Genomic DNA, 19,928 nt, shown 5'->3' with positions numbered 1-19,928 from the left:
AGGGACACAGCGAGAGAAAGTGGGACACAGCGAGAGAGATGGACACAGCGAGAGAGTGAGGGACACACCGAGAGTGTGGGGGACATAGAGAGAGAGGGACACAGCGAGAGAGAGAGAGGGACACAGCGAGGGGGAGAGGGACACAGCGAGGGAGAGAGGGACACAGGGAGAGAGAGAGGGACACAGCGAGAGAGATGGACACAGCGAGAGAGTGAGGGACACAGCGAGAGTGTGGGGGACAGAGAGAGAGAGGGGGACAGAGAGGGACACAGCAAGAGAGAGGGGGACACAGCGAGAGAGGGACACAGCGAGAGAGACCGAGAGAGGGGGACGCATAGAGGGAGAGGGACAGAGAGAGAGTGTCACAGATAGAAAGAGTTACGCAGTGAAAGAGAGGGATAGAGTGAGATAGGAGGACACAGAGAGAGACAGGGACACAGAGGAGAGAGGGATACAGAGAGGGACAGAGAGAAGTGGGCACACAGATTGAGTGAGGGACACACACAGAGAAAGAGGTACACAGCGGGTCAGGATGTGAGGTTTCGGGGACGTGAGTGTGTCAGGATGTGAGTGTTAGGGGACATGAGGGTGAGATGGTGTGAGAGTGCCAGGGCGTGAGGCAGTCAGGACATTGAGGTTATCAAACTCACCGTTTTCATTGAATCCAAATTGTTTCATTAAAAAATTCTAATCTCAGGAATTGATAGCAGAGGATTTCAGTGAAAAATCCCATTGAACCCCCTTGTCTAATAAAATCAATAAAATCAATAAAAAATCAAATTGAATCCATATTTATAGAGCAGCTCATTGAAGAAATCTGTCTGTGAACAACAAGTAAAATATGAAGTGAAACTTTGCAATGAGCTTTGTTTTTGTGGCCAGGAATCTTCTCTCAAAACGGAAGCAGAAATGAAGTTGTGTTTAAGTCACATTCTGTGATTTCTTGCTGGTTTTTACTCATTCTATGGAAAGCCTCCCTTAGGCGACAGACGAATGGTCATTCCAAACATGTCAGAAATTCAGAGGGAAACAAATGTCAAACAAAGACAGAAATAATGACAGGACATTGCTGAATCTGTTGTTGACTGCTGAATTAACATAACCATAGACAGGACAAGTGTCTTCCTTAGAAGACACAGGAACCACACCGAGGGGGAGATTCCTGACAGAACGTCGGGGGTGGTGTCTGTACACAGGTCACTGAGGAGATCTCAGTCCAAACTGTTTCCAATCATTTCCCAAATGTTTGACAACATTTGTGGCTCTTCCAACATTTAAGATACTTTGCTGTCTCTATTCTGTGAATCCAGCTGTGAAATATCTTCGCTTCAACGTCTTTTCTCCAACACTATCCCCATATCCCTTTGTGTCAATGGGATTTAGAAATCAGTCAATTTCTGCTATAAACGTGGTCAATATCCTTCCATCTTTGAGAGTGGAGAAATCACCAGAAATGTGGTACTTGATCTCCAGGGTTAGGTTGGAGAAACAGGGCTTGTTCAGTTCCTATTGAACCAATCTCTCCTCTAGGACAGTCCGGCAATCTCGCTATCAGCCAATTGACCCTCCGCTGCACTCCCTCTCTGGCAACTATATCCTTTCTATGTTAGGGAGACCAAAAGCTGTACACAGTGCTCCAGGTGTGGTCTCACCAAGGCCCAGTATAACTGCAGTAAGACATCTCCCCTTCTGAACTCAAATCCCTCTTGCAATGAAGGCCAACATATCATTGGTCTTCGTAACTGCTTGCTGCACAACCCTCTCCACTTTCATTGACTGGTGTACAAGCACCATTTGTACATCCACATTGCCCAACATATCACCGTTTAAATACGACTCTTTCCTTTAGTTTTTGTTTGACACTAACTTGGACAAATGTCCGAATTCTCTCAGTGCTGTGCTCACATACAATGGCCACCCAGAGTGAGAGATAGAGAGTTGCAGAGACAGAGAAGATGGGGAGACTAACAGAATACATTCTTCAAGATTCAGAATCTCCATCAAACACTGTGAGCAAAAGTACATCATGGGGATAGACACAGGTTATACATCCCTCCAAACCGTCCCCATCAAACATTCCCAGGGCAGCTACAGTACGATGATGTATACAGAGTAAAGCTCCCTCTACACTGCCCCCATCAAACACTCCCAGGACATGTACAGCACGGGGTTAGATACAGAGTAAAGCTCCCTCTACACTTTCCCCATCAAACACTCCCAGGACAGGTACAGCACGGGGTTAGATACAGAGCAAGCTCCATCTGCACTGTCCCCCATCAAACACTCACAGGACAGGTGATGCACTAAGCGTCAAGAACCACAAAGACATGTGAGACTTGAACCAAGGCTTTAATACACTACAGTTATAATGGAGGCTGCTGTGAAACCCGACAAGCTCTCGCTCGACCCCCACGCTCCACGCGCGGGTACAATACTAGGGAAGTACAGTGGTGTATCACCACAACAGGTACAACACGGAGTGAGATGCAGAGTAAAGCTACCTCGACACTGTCCCCATCAAACACTCCCAGGACATGTACAGCACGGGGTTAGATACAGAGTAAAGCTCCCTCTACACGTTCCCCATCAAACACCCCCAGGACAGGTACAGCATGGGGTTAGATACAGAGTAAAGCTGCCTCCACACTGTCCCCATCAAACACTCCCAGGACAGGTACAGCACGGTGTTAGATACAGAGTAAAGCTCCCTCTACAATGTCCCCATCAAACACTCCCAGGACAGGTACAGCATGGGGTTAGATACAGAGTAAAGCTCCATCTACACTGTCCCCGTCAAACACTCCCAGGACAGGTACAGCACAGGGTTCGATACAGAGTAAAGCTCCCTCTACACTGTCCCCATCAAACACTCCCAGGACAGGTACAGCACGGGGTTAGATAGAGGCTAAGGTTTCCTCTACACTGTCCCCATCAAACACTCCCAGGACAGGTACAGCACGGGGTTATATACAGAGTAAGCTTTCCTCAACACTGTCTCCATGATCACTCCCAAGAATGGTCGAGGCAGTACAACGTGGAAATCCCCATCCCTGTGTCTAGTCTGAACAGCGCTGTTGGAACGTAATACATTTCAATCAGAGCTCACAGAATCATAGAATATACATTGCAGGAATATGCCATTTGGCCCATCGAGTCGGCACTGGCCCTCGGAGAGAGCACCCTACCCAAGCCCACGCCTCCACCCTCTCCAAATAACCCCAGTAACACCAGCTAACCTTTGGGCCACTAAGGGGCAATTTAGCACGGCCAACATCTCCTCTCATCCTTCCTGGCTCTAGTGAATACAGGCACAATCACAGAATCGGTACAATGCAGAAGGAGGCTATTCTGCCAATCGAATCTACACCTACCCTCTGACACAGCACTCTATGTAAGCTCAGTCACCCGCCCTATTCTAATAACTCCTTAACCTAATCTAAACAATCTTTCTTGGACACTAAGGGGTAATTTAACAGGACCATTCCACCTAGCCTGCACATCTTTGGATTGTGGAAGGAATCCGGAGCACCCGTAGGAAACCCACACACACACGGGGAGAAACTGCCAACTCCACATAATCAGTCACACAAGGCCCGAATTTAACCGGGGTCACTGGCACTGTGAGGCAGCAGAGCTAACCACAGTGCCACAGTCAAACCAATCTCTCCATGTAGGACAGTCCGGCAGCCTATCCGCTGCACTCGCTCTCTGGCAACGGTATCCTTTCTTAGTTAGGGAGACCGAAACTGTACGCAATACTCCAGGTGTGGTCTCACCAAGGCCTTGTGGAACTGCAGTAAGACATCTCCACTTCTGAACTCAAATCCCTCTTGCAATAAGGGCCAACATATCATTGGCTTTCTTAACTGCTTGCTGCACCACCCCCCTCCACTTTCAGTGACTGGTGTACAAGCTCCCTTTGTACATCCACATTCCCCAACATATCGGCGTTTCAATACGACTCTTTCCATCAGTTTCTATTTTACACCAACGAGTACAAATGTCAGAAATGACTGTGCTGATCTAAAATGGCGACCGTTAAGTAACTTAAAATGGCTGACTGCTGATCATGGATTTTGCTTTGACAATATTCCCAACAGACAGAGAGAGAAACAGAACCAGAGCGATGGAGAAACTAAAAGAAGACATTTATTTGAGATTTTGAAACTGCGTCAAACGCTAGCAGCAAAGGTACATCATGGGATTAGACACAGATTCCTCTACACTGTCCCTGGCAAACATTCTCAGGACAGGTACAGTACGGGGCTAGATATAGAGTGAATCTCCCTCTACACTGTCCCCATCAAACACTTCCAGGACAGCTACAGCATGGGGTTAGATGCAGAGTAAAGCTCCTTTTACACTGTCCCCATCAAACACTCCTAGGACAGTTACAGCACGAGATTAGATACAGAGTAAAGCTCCCTCTACACTGTCCCCATCAAACACTCCCAGTACAGGTACAGCACGGGGTTAGATATCTAGCAGGGCTCTCTCTACACTGTCCCCATCAAACACACCCAGGACAGGTACAGCACGAGGTTAGATACAGACTAAAGCACCCTCTACCCTGTCCACAGCAAACACTCTCAGGTCAGGTACATCATGGTGTTAGATACAGAGTAAAGCTCCTTCTACATTGTCCCCATCAAACACTCCCAGTACAGGTACAGCACGGGGTTACATATCGAGCAGGGCTCTCTCTACACTGTCCCCATCAAACGCTCCCAGGACAGGTACAGCACGAGGTTAGACACAGAGTAAAGCACCCTCTACACTGTACCCATCAAACACTCCCAGGACCTGTGCAGCACGGGTTTAGATACAGAGTAAATCTCCCTCTACACTGTCCCCATCAAACACTCCCAGGACAGGTACGTCACGGGGTTGGATACAGAGTAAAACTCTCTCTACACTGTCCCCATCAAACACTCCCAGGACAGGCACAGCACGTGGTCAGATATCGAGCAGTGCTCTCTCTACACTGTCCCCATCAAACACTCCCAGACCAGGTACTTCACAGGGTTAGATACAGTGTAAAACTCCATCTACATTGTCCCCATCAAACACTCCCAGGACAGGTACATCACGGGGTTAGATACAGCGTAAAGCTCCCTCTACACTGTCCACATCAAACACTCCCAGGACAGGTACATCACGGGGTTAGATACAGCGTAAAGCTCCCTCTCCACTGTCCACATCAAACACTCCCAGGACAGGTACAGCATGTGGTGAGTAACAGAGTAAAGCTCCCTCTACACTGTCCCCATCAAACACTCCCAGGACAGGTACAGCACGGGGTTAGATAGAGAGTAAAGCTCCCTCTACACTGTCCCTCTCAAACACTCCCAGGACAGGTACAGCACGGTGTCAGATATCGAGCAGGACTCTCTCTACACTATACTGTTTCCATTTTATCACATCATATTTGCTTCTTTTCTAATTCACTTTAGTTCTGTGCCATCTCGTTCTTTAGCTTCTTAATAGTGGGAACCGTTTCTCCCTGTCTACTCTGTCCGGCACCCCCTAGAATTTGAACACCTCTATCAAATCTCCTCTTGGAGATTGGTCTCTGCGTGGAGAACAGACGCAACCTCTCCAATCTAACCTCATCACTGAAGTTTCTCATTCCTGAACCATTCTTGTGAACCTTCTCTGCACTTGCTCCAGTGTGTTCACATCCTTCCTATAGTGTGGCACCCAGAACTGTCCACAATATTCCAGCTGAGGTCTATTTAGTGACTTTTATAAGTTCAACCTTACCTCCTCGCTCTTGTACCAATGCGGGAAAATACTGAGCAGGTCAGGCAGCATCTGTGGAGAGAGAAATAGAATCATGTACCAGGGCTACTAGCAGATAGACAGATAGAGAAAAGTCCACACACACAGTAACACACTTACCCTCACACAGACACCCTGCTCTAAAGAGATAGAAAATGCGGCAGATTACTTCTCCATCAGTAAATGGAAGGAGATTAATTGAATTGCTCTTCAAAAATACCAGCTCATATTTAAAAAGAATGGGTGGGTCGGAGGGTTGGTGCTTCCCAATTTTTTGTATTATTATTGGGCGGTGAATTTGGAGAGGTTTGGGCAATGGTGGGGAGAGGAAGAAGCGGAATGGTTACAGGTGGTGGAAGCATCGTGTAAGGGGCTAGTTTGCAGACTTTCACTGCGGCCCCACTCCCATTTCCCCCAGGGAGGTTTACACAAAGCCCGGTGCTGACATCTTCCTTCAACATATGGAGCAAGCGGAGACGCCATTTTGCTTTGGTAAACTTGACGGTGCGATCCCCTATTTATGGAAAGGGTAGGGTGCTCTTCTCCAAGAGCCGGTGCAGACTCGATGGTCCGAATGGCCTCCTTCTGCACTGTAAATTCCATGAAAGCACCGATTCACCCCGGCGGCAAGACTGGATACAATATATAAACCGTGGCATAAAGCTGGGCTGAGATAGGTAACAGACTTGTTGTTGGAAAGTAAATTTGAAGAATTGAGGGAGAAACATAAAATGCAGAGGGAGGTGAAGTTTAATTATCTTCAAAGATGAAACTTGGTGAAAAAGGAGTTATCCTCTTTCGTTTGCCTACCGGAGAGCAAGCTACTGGATAAATTGCTCCTCCCAGCTGAGTTGGTGATGGGAGAATTACTGACATTTACAGGTGGCTGATGGACAGAAAGAAAGCAGCGATTGAAGAGATGAAACAAAAGTGGAAGGAAGAGTTGGATGTCGAGTTGGAATGGGGACTATGGAGTTAAATTATACACATGGTCAATGCGACATCTTCATGTGCTCGGATGGGCTTGATACAATGCAAGGATGTACACAGGGGCCACATGACACAGGAACGAATGAGCAGATTCCTCACAGAGGGAGAAGATGAATGTGAGAGTGTAAAGGAGGACCAGTTAACCATGTCCACATCGTCTGGTCTCGTCCACGATTAGTGGGCTTCTGGCTCTCGCTATTTAAAACACGAACAAAAGTTGTGGAGGTGGAAATGTTACTGGGACCACATGAGGCAATTACTGGGGTGTCGGAAGTACCGGGACTAATAGATGGGGACGGGGCCGATGTGGTGGACTTTGCCACATTGATCGCCCGGAGGCTAATTTTATTGGAAGGGAAGTCAAAAGATCCGCCAAAAATATCGACATGGTTGAGGGATACTGCGGAATTCCTTAAACTTGAGAAACTAAAGTTAGCCCTTTGTGGCTCAGATGGGGGTTTCTGGACGAGATGGAAGCTGTTCTTGTCTCGATTTACAGATCTGTTTGTTGCCAGTGGGTAAGGGGAGGGAAAGGATTAATGGAAATCAAGGAATAAATCTCAAATGAGGAGAATAGTATTTTGTTTGTGTTGTGACTGACTGATTGTTTGTATGTTGTTATGTCCGTCCTCATCGGAATGAAAATATTTTCAAAAAACACAGCAACAGTAACCACACTTATTAAAAAGTAGCTCACGGGCTGCAAAATGGGTTTGAAGGTCATGAGTTAAAAGTCTTAAACTTAAACGTGGGAATGAGGGAGTTAATTCATCCTTTCCACAGGGGACGTAGGGGAATTTTCCACCATGATCACATTTCTGATTGTGGAATCTTGCTGTGCAATCAATATGCCTGCTGTCAGTTTGTACATGTTCAAGTAGAAAGAGATAAATAAATCCATCTTCAGAGACCCTGAACTTAATTATGAAAGTGCCACATTTTTGGGCTCTTCATGTGCACAAGCTGCCTGCAGAATTCCCCAAATTGAAAACAAGCTGAGGAGAGTGAGGGGCGAGTTAACAGAAAGCAGTTGGGGTTACGAAACTGACCGTTTTCATTGAATCCAAATTGTTTCATTATAAATTCTAATCTCATGAACTGATATCAGAGGATTTCAGTGAAAAATCCCATTGAACCTCCTTGTCTAATAAAAAGATGTTGTTGCCGATGACCCTGTATTAATTGAGGAATAAGCTTCAAGGAATAACATCTCACAGTGAGAAAATATCAAATTGAATCCAAATTTATAGAGCAGCTCATTGAAGAAATCTGTCTGTGATCAGCATGTAAAATATGAAGTGAAACTTTAAAATGTGCTTTGTTTTGAGGTCAGGAATTTCTCTTCAACACCCATCAAACACTCACAGGCCAGGTACAGCACGGGATTAGATAAAGAGTAATGCTCCCTCTACACTGTCCCCATCAAACATTTCCAGGACAGGTACAGCACGGGGTTAGATACAGAGTAAAGCTCCCTCTACACTGCCCCAACAAACATTCCCAGGACAGGCACAGCACGGGTTCGATACAGAGTAAAGCTCCCTCTGCACTGTTCCCATGAAAATCTCCCAGGGCAGGCACAGCACGGTGTTAGGTACAGAGTAAAGATCCCTCCACATTGTCCCCATCAAACAGTACTATGACAGGTACAACACGGGGTGAGATACAGATTAAAGCTCTCTCTACGCTGACCCCATTAAACACAACAGGACAGGTACAGCACGTGTTTATATAAAGAGTAAAGCTCCCCCTGCACTGTCCACATCAACCACTCCCAGGGACAGGCACAGCACGGGGTTAGATAAAGAAAAAAGTTCCTTCCACGCTGCCCCATCAAACACACCCAGCAAAAGGTACAACACGGGGTTAGATACAGAGTAAAGCACCCTCTACACTGTCCCCATCAAACCTTCCCAGGACAGGTACAGCATGAGGTTAGATAAACAGTAAAGCTCCCTCTACACTGTCCCCATCAAATACTCCCAGGAGAAGTACATAGGAACAGTAATGGGCCATTCAGCTGATCTAGCCTGCCTGAGCGACTAGACCACCTTAATCAACAACTTATTTTAATAATCCGATACAAAGCCCTGGATAAATTTATTTCCCAGCAGCATCAGTAGCTGTAAATGCTGCTCTACACTGTGTCAGAAATATTACTGCATTAGAGAATGTCATTGTGAATATTATCTTGTAATATTTTACCGTTCTCATCCATATCTCTATTGAGAACACATTAGCTCCTTTCCCAGTGATCACTGCAGTTGACCCCGTCACTGTTTATACTATAAGCTCTTGTCCCAGTTAATACTACATTACACCATACTGCAGTGGGCACTACAATTAACCCTTTTTGAGTGCTGACCACCATGTACCCAGGGTAAGAGCCTGTGGGACTACCATGTATAACAATCTTTATTGTCACAAGTAGGCTTACATTAACACTGCAATTCAGTTACTGTTAAAACCCCCTAGTCGCCACATTCCGGCGCCTGTTCGGGTACACAGAGGGAGAATTCAGAATGTCCAAATTACCCAACAGCACGTCTTTCAGACTTGTGGGAGGAAACCGGAGCTCCCGGAGGAAACCCATGCAGACACAGGGAGAACATGCCGGGAATCGAACTCGGTACCCTGGAGCTGTAAAGCCACAGTGCTACCCACTGTGCCACCGTGCCGCGTAAAATGCCGCACACACAACATCCCCCCCCCACCCCCACCCCCCCCCCACCCCCCCACCCCCACCACCCCCCCAAACCCCCCACCCCCACCCCCCCCCCCCCAACCCCCACCCCCACCCCCCCCCACCCCAGATACACAAACACGTGTACAGACAAACACAAACTCACACACAGACACAAACTCAGACAGGCTGCGTCAATACAGCTTTCAAATGGAGCGAGATCCATTCTCCACCTTTAACTTGGAGAGGTGTATCTGGCCTCTGTGTGACCCAAGTTACACACTGACTCTGAACATCCTCACAACAGCTTGGGGACAGACTTTTCTAAAGCACTTTTCATAACCTTTGGGTATCACAAACTGCTTCACAGACAATGGAGCCCTTTTGAAATCTAGTCAGTGGTTATTTAGGAAATGGACCAGCTAATTTCAGAGAGAGAGACACACACAGAAACAGGATGTGATTGTGCTGTGCATGTTTCACAGCTGACACTGAGACACACACGAGATGTACAATATCAATTATTATTCTGAAGCATGTGATTAAATCACCCCTCAAACTAAATTCCAATGTTTCAGAGTAAAGCTTTATCTGCACTGTCCAACATACTCTCACAACCCAAATACAGTCTGGGCTTAAATACAGAGTCAAAATCCCTCTCTCCTGTCCAAGGAATTTTTCATTGCAGATAGTTATTTTTATTTTTTGGAAAAGCAGAACTCAAATTACACGGAATCCCAGGGTGGAATCATGTTTATTTCAGCCCTTCACATTTAAACATGAAGTTTAAGTTCCGATTACAGATATCTGCTTGTCTCTGTTTGTATATTGTCTGTTACTGTTGTTTTGTCACTTGTCTGAAGTATTTGAAAAATAGGCCTTGGTTAATCAATCCTTTCTCTCAGCACATGGAAGTTGTGAATCTTCAAGGCTGTCAGTCTAATGTAGACAACAAAAAACTACATCCTTTGAACATCAATCCATTCCCCAACCCTAAATAGATCTCACACATTTCCATAATGCAGGATTATCTCCATCAAAACTCCTAATCAGTTCCCAATACTCTTGTTAACACTTGCCTGGATAACCTAAATTCCACTGACAGATTCCGAAAGCTGCACAGATAAATGACAGGTTACTTTAAACTTTGAAACAAAACTATTTGAACTTGTGCTTCAATCCTATTATACAGAAATGCTGTCCCTGTGGGCTGACAGTTTCTCAGTAAGATTGAAACATTGAGGTACACCTCGCACTGCACTTGACAACATTTGTGGCACTTCCAAAATCGACGCTACATTGCTGTCTGTATTGTGTGAATCCAGCTGTGGAATATCTGTACAGTTTAAACTTCCACTGTTTCTGTCTTCTCATCATTTATAAAGATCACGGTTCTATTCTTTGTAAGTCTAAATTACATCATCTTACATTTCCCTAAACTGAAACACGTCCACAGTTCAGTCTACTGCCAAAACGATAATATCTCCCTGCAATTTGATGTTCCCAGCTATGCTGTTTACAACGCTGTCTAATGTTTGGTGTCATTGGCAAACTAGGATGTGTAGCATTCTATCAAATTGTCTTAAATGGCTAATATATGTGTGTGTGTGCACGCATGTGTAATGCACGCATGTGTGTGTGTGTGTATGTATCTGTTGCCGTGTATGTATCAATCAGTGTGTGCACGTGCATGTGTGTGTATATCTGTGAACTTGTGTGTGTATACACATTTAAGTCTCAAAGGAAAATATGAGCAGGTAGGTCATTTGACCCATCGAGCCGGCTCCACCATTCAAACAGATCCTGCCACACTCAGACGCACGCACACTCACACACACATTCCTATTTTATTATACACAGTCGATTTGTTTCTGGAACATGCTCAATGATTAAGCTTCCACAACCCACTGGATCAGAGAATTCCAAAGATTCGCCACGCCTCAATGAAGAAATTCCCCCTCATCTCAGTCTGCAATGGTCTACTCCTGATTCTGAGCATTCGTGACAAGAAGGCTTGAATACAAGACCAGGGATGTACTTCTGAGTCTGTATAAGGCTCTGGTCAGGCCCCATTTGGAGTATTGTGAGCAGGTTTGGGCCCGGTATCTAAGGAAGGATGTGCTGGCCTTGGAAAGGGTTCAGAGGAGGTTCACAAGAATGATCCCTGGAATGAAGAACCTGTCGAATGAGGAATGGTTGAGGACACTGCGTCTGTACTCGTTGGAGTTTAGAAGGATGAGGTGGGATCTTATTGAAACTTACAGGATACTGCGAGGCCTGGATAGAGTGGACGTGGAGAGGATGTTTCACCTTGACGGAAAAACTAGAAGCCGAAGACACCATCTCAGACTAAAGGGACGATCCTTTAAAACAGAGATGAGGAGGAATTTCTCCAGCCAGAGGGTGGTGAATCTGTGGAACTCTTTGCCGCAGAAGGCTGTGGAGGCCAAATCACTGAGTATCTCGAAGACAGAGATAGATAGGTTCTTGATCAATAAGGGGATCAGGGGTTATGGAGAGACTGGAGGAGAATGGCAATTAGAAAAATATCAGTCATGATTGAATGGCGGAGCAGACTCAATGGGCCAAGTGGCCTAATTCTGCTTCTATGTCTTACGGTCTTATGGTTTGAGGCTGCGCCCCCTCCCCCTGGTTCTAATCTCACCAGTCAGAGATCATCCAACCTACATCTATCTTGTGATGCCCCGTATGAATTGTGTATGTTTCAAGATCACCTCTCATTTTTCGGCACTCTCGGGAACACAGGTACATGTTCCTCAATCTCTCCTCATCAGACAACTTCACCATCCCAGGGATTCGTCTGGTGAATCTCCATTGCACTCGTTCCACTGCAAGTATATCCTTCCTTAGATATGGAGAACAAAACTCAACACAATAGTCCAGGTGTGTTGTGACCAAGGCTCTGTACAATTGCAGCAAGTCATCTTAACCCCTGCACTAATAACCCCGAGCGATTAAAGTTAACGTACCATTGGCCTTCCTGATTGCTTAATGTACCCGCACGCTAGCGTTTAGTGACCCATGAATAAGGAGTTAGATACAGAGTAAGGTTTCCTCTACACTGTCCACATCAAACACTCCCAGGGCAGGTACAGCACGGGGTGAGATACAGAGTAAAGCTCCCTCCACACTGTCCCCAGCAAACACTCCCAGGTCAGGTTCAGCCTGGGGTTACAAACGGAATAAATGTTCCTCTACAATTTCCACAACAGAAGCGGCCAGGATATTTACAGCAAGTAGTGGGAATGAGGCAATGTTTCCAAAGGAAGGGTTTTATTTTTAAAGAAGATAGGGAATTGTCAACATAACAGAACTTACCCCAAATGGTGATTACTCCAATATCCAAATCAAAAACGATGCCGAATTCATTTCGATCCCACTTTTCCAGATAATCTTAAACAGATAAACATCGAAATAATTAGCAATAACAGGCCACAAGGAGTAGGAGCAGGACTGAATCATTTAGCCCTTCGAGCTCGCTCCACCAGTCAATATGATCATGGAGATTCTTCCATTTCAACACCGTGCTCCTGCCCTATCCCCGTGCCTCTTGTTGATCCATCAATCGCAGTCTAGAACCGGCTCAGTGACGGAGTCTCCAGATCCCTCTGGGATAGAGAATTCCCAGGATTCACCACCATCTGAGTGAAGAAATTCCTCCTCATCTCAGTCCGGCATATCATTGGTTAATACAGAGAACAAATGATATCTGGGAATGAATTACAGACTGCAATCTAATGTAGGGGTTCAGGATGGTTTATATATAGAATAACAGATACCCGGGAGTGAATTACAGACTGGAATCTAATCGAGGGGTTCACAATGGTTTATATATAAAATAACAGATACCCGGGAGTGAGTTACAGACTGGAATCTAATCGAGGGGTTCACAATGGTTTATATATAGAATAACAGATACCCGGGAGTGAGTTACAGACTGGAATCTAATCGAGGGGTTCACAATGGTTTATATATAAAATAACAGGTACCTGGGTGTGAGTTACAGACTGGAATATAATCGAGGGGTTCACAATGGTTTATATATAGAATAACAGATACCCGGGAGTGAGTTACAGACTGGAATTAATCGAGAGGTTCAGGATACTTTATATATAGAATAACAGATACCCGGGAGTGGGTTGCAGACTGGAATTAATCGAGGGGTTCAGGATAGGTTATATATAGAACAACAGATACCCGGGAGTGAGATGCAGAGTGGAATGTAATCGAGGGGTTAGATTTAACTCACTCATACACACTCACTCACACTCTTACAAATATACTCTTACGCACTCAGTCACTCTTACACAATCACTCACTCACACACACTCACTCTTACACACCCCGATTCACTCTTACACGCTCACTCACTCTTACACACACACCTGTACATGGAAACTCACTGATTCCTACACATTCCCTCAGTCTTCCACACTCTCTCACACACTCTTCCACACTCAATCACACTTAAACACTCACTCACTCGCATACTCGCTCATTCTTACACATTCACTCACACACACTCACTCTTACATACTCTTACTCACCTTCACACTCACTCACACATAGTCACTCACACACTCATTCACTAACTCTGACACACTCACCCCCACACGCTAACACACACTCACTCTCAGATATACACTCACTCACTTACTCATTCAGTTACCCACACTCACATACCCACTCTCACACGAACTCGCTCAGTCTTACACACTCACTCAGGCTCACTCACGGATTCAAACTCACTCTTACACACACACTTACACTCTCTCACTAACACATACTAACTATCATTCACACTCACTCTTACACACAGTCACACTTCCACACTCAGTCACTCTTAAAATCACTCTTACACACACATTTTCACACATTCACTCTCACTCTCACACTCACCTACATCACTTTTGGACATGCATTCTCACTCGCACACTCGTACTCACTAAATCTCACTCTTACACTCACTGAATTACACACTGTCGCTGTCACACACACACATCCTTACACACACTCTAACTCGCATTCACTCACACTCATGCACTAACTCGAACACTCACTACCTCATGCTCACTCAATCACACACTCACTCGCACACACTCATTCACGCACACCGACTCACTCTTACACACTCACTCTCTTACCCACTCACATACTCAACCACACACTAAATCACTTACTCTTCCACACTCACTCCTACACTCACACAGACTTAATCACTCATTCACACTCTTGCACAATCACTCACTAACACACTCTCACTCACTTACTAACTACTGACTCTTACACACCCTGACTCACACTCGCTCACTATTACACAGTTACTCACTCATACACACTCATTTACACACTGAAACTCACGTATTCCTACACATTCACTCTTTATTACACACTCACTCTCACATCGCTCACTCAGTCTTAAACACACTCACACTCTCACACTTAAACACTCACACGCACACTCACTCACACTCCTACACTCACTCTTACACATTCAATCACACACACACTCGCCCTCTTACACACTCACTCACTTACACACTTACTCTTACACATTCGCTCACACACACTCCTACACTTACACTCACACTCCCTCACACATTCACTCACTCTTACAAAATCACTCACCCTCACTCACACCCACTATTACATACACTTGCACCCTCACTCACCTACTCACTCATTCTTACACACTAACTCGCTCACACACTCAAACTCACTTACACAGTCACTCACATTGACATACTCACACACTGACTCGCTCACTCTTAGACACACTCACCCTTACACACACTCACCATTTACAGATACACTGCAGTGCGATACAATGTGCAATCTAATCGAGGGGTTAGCTTTATCTAATTCTTACACACTCACTTACACACACTCTTATGCACACTTTTACACACTTACTAACAACCTTACACAATCACTCACTAACACACGCTCACTCACTAACTCACTCTTACACACAGACTCATTATTACATACTGATTCAGACACACTTACTGACTTTCACACACTCACTGACTCTCACACTCACTGACTCTCACACACTCACTGACTCTCACACTCACTGACTCTCACACACTCACTGACTCTCACACACTCACTGACTCTCACACACTCACTGACTCTCACACACTCACTCTCACACTCTCTTACACACTATCACTCTGACACACTCACTCCCACATGCTAACACATACTCACTCTGCAATCTGGTAGAGAGAGCGAGAAATCTCAGATCAGAAACTCTGAACTCAATTTTGAAAGTGGTCATCATTTGTTGGGCTCTCCCTGTGCACAGGTTGCCTGCAGAATTCACAAAATTAACGAGAGTGGGGTCACTTTTAAAATGAATCCATTGAATGTAAAGTAATCTGGGTTGCCCAGAATTAAAGTCCCTTAACTTGAAGCGGGTATAATTCTGGAATGAAGCCTGTGTTTTTGGCCGACACATAAGTATGGAGGGTGAAATTAAATTCGCAGGAGGTCATTTAATTCAGTTGGAATTCACTCACACACAGACTGACTCATTCATTCACACTAACTTACGCACAATTACTCACTCACTCTTTCACACTCTCTCACTCACACTCACTCATACTCACTCACTCATACTTACTCAGGCACTCACATCCTCACTCATACACTCACACACTCATTCACTCTCACACATTCACACAAACACTCACTCTAGCACACTCTCTCACTCATACTTACTCATACTCACTCACTCATACATGCTCAGACACTCACTCATACACATGAGGGACGCACAGAGAGCGTGGCACACAGAGAGCGAGGGACGCACAGAGAGCGAGGGACGCACAGAGAGTGTGGGACACAGAGAGTGAGGGACGCACAGAGAGCGAGGGACGCACAGAGAGTGAGGGACGCACAGAGAGCGAGGGACGCACAGAGAGCGAGGGACGCACAGAGTGCGAGGGACGCACAGAGAGTGAGGGACACACAGAGAGCGAGGGACACACAGAGAGCGAGGGCCAAACAGAGAGCGAGGGACACACAGAGAACGAGGGACACAGAGAGAGCGAGGGACACAGAGAGCGTGGGACACAGCGAGAGCGAGGGACACTGCGAGAGCGAGGGACACAGAGAGCAAGGGACACAGAGAGCGCGAGGGACACAGAGAGAGCGAGGGACACAGAGAGCGCGAAGGACACAGAGAGAGCGAGGGACACAGAGAGCGAGGGACACAGCGAGAGCGAGGGACACAGCGAGAGCGAGGGACACAGACAGAGCGAGGGACACAACGAGAGCGAGGGACACAGCGAGAGCGTGGGACACAGCGAGAGCGAGGGACACAGAGTGAGCGAGGGACACAGCGACAGCGAGGGACACAGCGAGAACGAGGGACACAGACAGAGCGAGTGACGCACAGAGAGCACGAGAGGCACTGAAAGCGAGGGACACAGAGAATACGAGGGACACAGACAGAGCGAGGGACACAGCGAGGGAGAGAGGAACACAGTGAGAGAGAGAGGGACACAGCGAGTGAGAGAGGTACACAGCGAGAGAGAGAGGGACACAGCGAGAGAGAGAGGGACACAGCGAGAGTGCGCGGGACACAGCGAGAGCGAGGGACACAGAGCGAGCGTGGGACACAGAGAGAGCGAGGGACACAGAGAGAGCGAGGGACACAGCGAGAGCGCGGGACACAGCGAGAGCGAGGGACACAGAGAGCGAGGGGCACAGTGAGCGAGGGACACAGAGAGCGAGGGACACAGAGAGCGAGGGACACAGAGAGCGAGGGACACAGAGAGCGAGGGACACAGTGAGAGCGAGGGACACAGAGAGCGAGGGACACAGAGAGCGAGGGACGCAGCAAGAGCGATTGACACACTGAGAGCGAGGACCACAGACAGAGAGAGGTACACAGAGAGCGAGGGACACACAGAGAGAGCGAGGACCACAGAGAGAGCGAGGGACACAGAGACAGCGAGGGACACAGAGAGAGCGAGGGACACAGAGAGAGCGAGGGACACAGAGAGAGCGAAGGACACAGAGAGAGCGAGAGACACAGTGACAGCGAGGGACACAGCGAGAGCGAGGGACACAGAGAGCGAGGGACACAAAGAGCGAGGGACACAGTGAGAGCGAGGGACACTGAGAGCGAGGGACACAGCAAGAGCGAGGGACACACAGAGAGCGAGGACCACAGAGAGAGAGAGGTACACAGAGAGCGAGGGACACACAGAGAGAGCGAGGACCACAGAGAGAGCGAGGTGCACAGAGACAGCGAAGGACACAGAGAGAGCGAGTGACACAGAGAGAGCGAGGGACACAGAGAGAGCGAAGGACACAGAGTGAGCGAGGGACACAGTGACAGCGAGGGACACAGCGAGAGCGAGGGACACTGCGAGAGCGAGGGACACAGGGAGCGAGGGACACATAGAGCGAGGGACACAGTGAGAGCGAGGGACACAGAGAGCGAGGGACACAGAGAGCGAGGGACACAGCGAGAGCGAGGGACACAAAGAGAGCGAGGACCACGGAGAGAGAGAGGTACACAGAGAGCGCGAGGGACACAGAGAGAGCGAGAGACACAGGGAGAGCGAGGGACACAGAGAGAGCGAGGGACACAGAGAGCGCGAGAGACACAGAGAGAACAGGGACACAGCGAGAACGAGGGACACAGAGAGCGAGGGACACAGAGAGCGAGGGACACAGCGAGAGCGAGGGACACAGCGAGAGCGAGGGACACAGAGAGCGAGGGACACAGCGAGAGCGAGGGACACAGAGAGCGAGGGTCACAGAGAGAGCGTGGGAGACAGCGAGCGCGTGGGACACAGAGAGCGAGGGACACAGAGAGCGAGCGACACAGAGTGCGAGGGACACAGAGAGAGCGAGGGACACAGCGAGAGCGAGGGACACAGCGAGAGCGAGGGACACAGAGAGAGCAATGGACACAGAGAGAACGAGGGACACAGCGAGAGCGAGGGACACAGCAAGAGCGAGGGACACAGCGAGAGCGTCGGACACAGAGAGCGAGGGACACAGAGAGCGATGGACACAGCGAGAGCGAGGGACAGAGAGAGAGCGAGGGACACAGAGAGAACGAGCGACACAGAGAGAGGGGGGACACAGAGAGAGCGGGGGACACAGGGAGAGCGAGGGACACAGCGAGAGCGTGGTACACAGCGAGAGCGAGGGACACAGCGAGTGTGAGGGACACAGCGTGAGCGAGGGATACAGCAAGAGCTTGGGACAAAGAGAGCGAGGGACACAGCGAGAGCGAGGGACACAGCGAGGGAATGAGGGACACACCGAGAGTGTGGGGGACAGAGAGAGAGAGGGGGACAGATAGGGACACAGCGAGAGAGAGGGGGTCACAGCGAGAGAGGGACACAGCGAGAGAGAGACAGAGAGAGGGGGACACATCGAGGGAGAAGGACGCAGAGAGAGTGGCACAGATAGAAAGAGGTACGCAGTGAAAGAGAGGGAAAGAGTGAGATAGCAGGACACAGAGAGAGACAGGGACACAGAGGGAGAGAGGGATACAGAGAGGGGCAGGGAGAGGTGGGCACACAGAGAGAGTGAGGGACACACACAGAGAAAGAGGTACACAGCAAGTCAGGATGTGAGGTTTTGGGGACGTGAGTGGGTCAGGATCTGAGGGTTAGGGGACATGACGGCGTGATGGTGTGAGGGTGCCAGGACGTGAGGCAGTCGGGCCATTGGGGTTATCAAAATGACCGTTTTCATTGAATCCAAATTGTTTCATTATAAATTCCAATCTCAGGAATTGACATCAGAGGATTTCAGTGAAAAAATCCCATTGAACCCCCTTGTCTAATAAAATGATGTTGTTGTTGTCGATGACCGTGTAATGATTCAGGACTAAACTTTACATCTCACAGTGTGAAAAAGTCAAATTGAATCCAAATTTACAGAGCAGGTCATTGAAGAAATCTGTCTGTGAACAACAAGTAAAATATGAAGTGAAACTTTGCAATGAGCTTTGTTTTTGTGGCCAGGAATCTTCTCTTAAGATGGAGGCAGAATTGAAGTTGTGATTAACTCACATTCTGTGATTTCTTGCTGGTTTTTACTCATTCTATGGAAATCCTTCCTAAGGCGACAGACGAATGGTCATTCCAAGCATGTCAGAAATTCAGAGGGAAACAAATGTCAAACAAAGACAGAAATAATGACAGGACATTGCTGAATCTCTTGTTGACTGCTGAATTAACATAACCATAGATAAACAAGTGTCTTCCTTGGCAGACACAGAAACCACACCGAGGGGGACATTCCTGACAGAACGGCAGGGGTAGGGTCTGTACACAGGTCACTGAGGAGATCTCAGTCCAAACTGTTTCCAATCATTTCCCAAATGTTTGACAACATTTGTGGCAAAATTTAAGATACTTTGCTGTCTGTATTCTGTGAATCCAGCTGTGAAATATCTTCTCTACAATGTTTTTTC

General features: G+C 47.4%; 1 long non-coding RNA gene across 1 annotated transcript; it reads right to left on the bottom strand.

Annotated features, from left to right (window-relative positions):
- Positions 1-927: 927 nt before the first annotated feature.
- Positions 928-19,569, bottom strand: LOC140411575 (uncharacterized). The gene is made up of 3 exons (XR_011940869.1): positions 19,525-19,569; positions 5,764-5,814; positions 928-973 (listed from the first exon to the last, which is right to left on the bottom strand). It is a non-coding gene; the product is annotated as an uncharacterized lncRNA (long non-coding RNA).
- Positions 19,570-19,928: the final 359 nt, after the last annotated feature.

The sequence above is a fragment of the Scyliorhinus torazame genome, chromosome 4, assembly GCF_047496885.1.
Source record: "Scyliorhinus torazame isolate Kashiwa2021f chromosome 4, sScyTor2.1, whole genome shotgun sequence".
NCBI lineage: Eukaryota > Metazoa > Chordata > Chondrichthyes > Carcharhiniformes > Scyliorhinidae > Scyliorhinus > Scyliorhinus torazame.
This window is presented reverse-complemented; position numbering and strand designations above follow the sequence as displayed.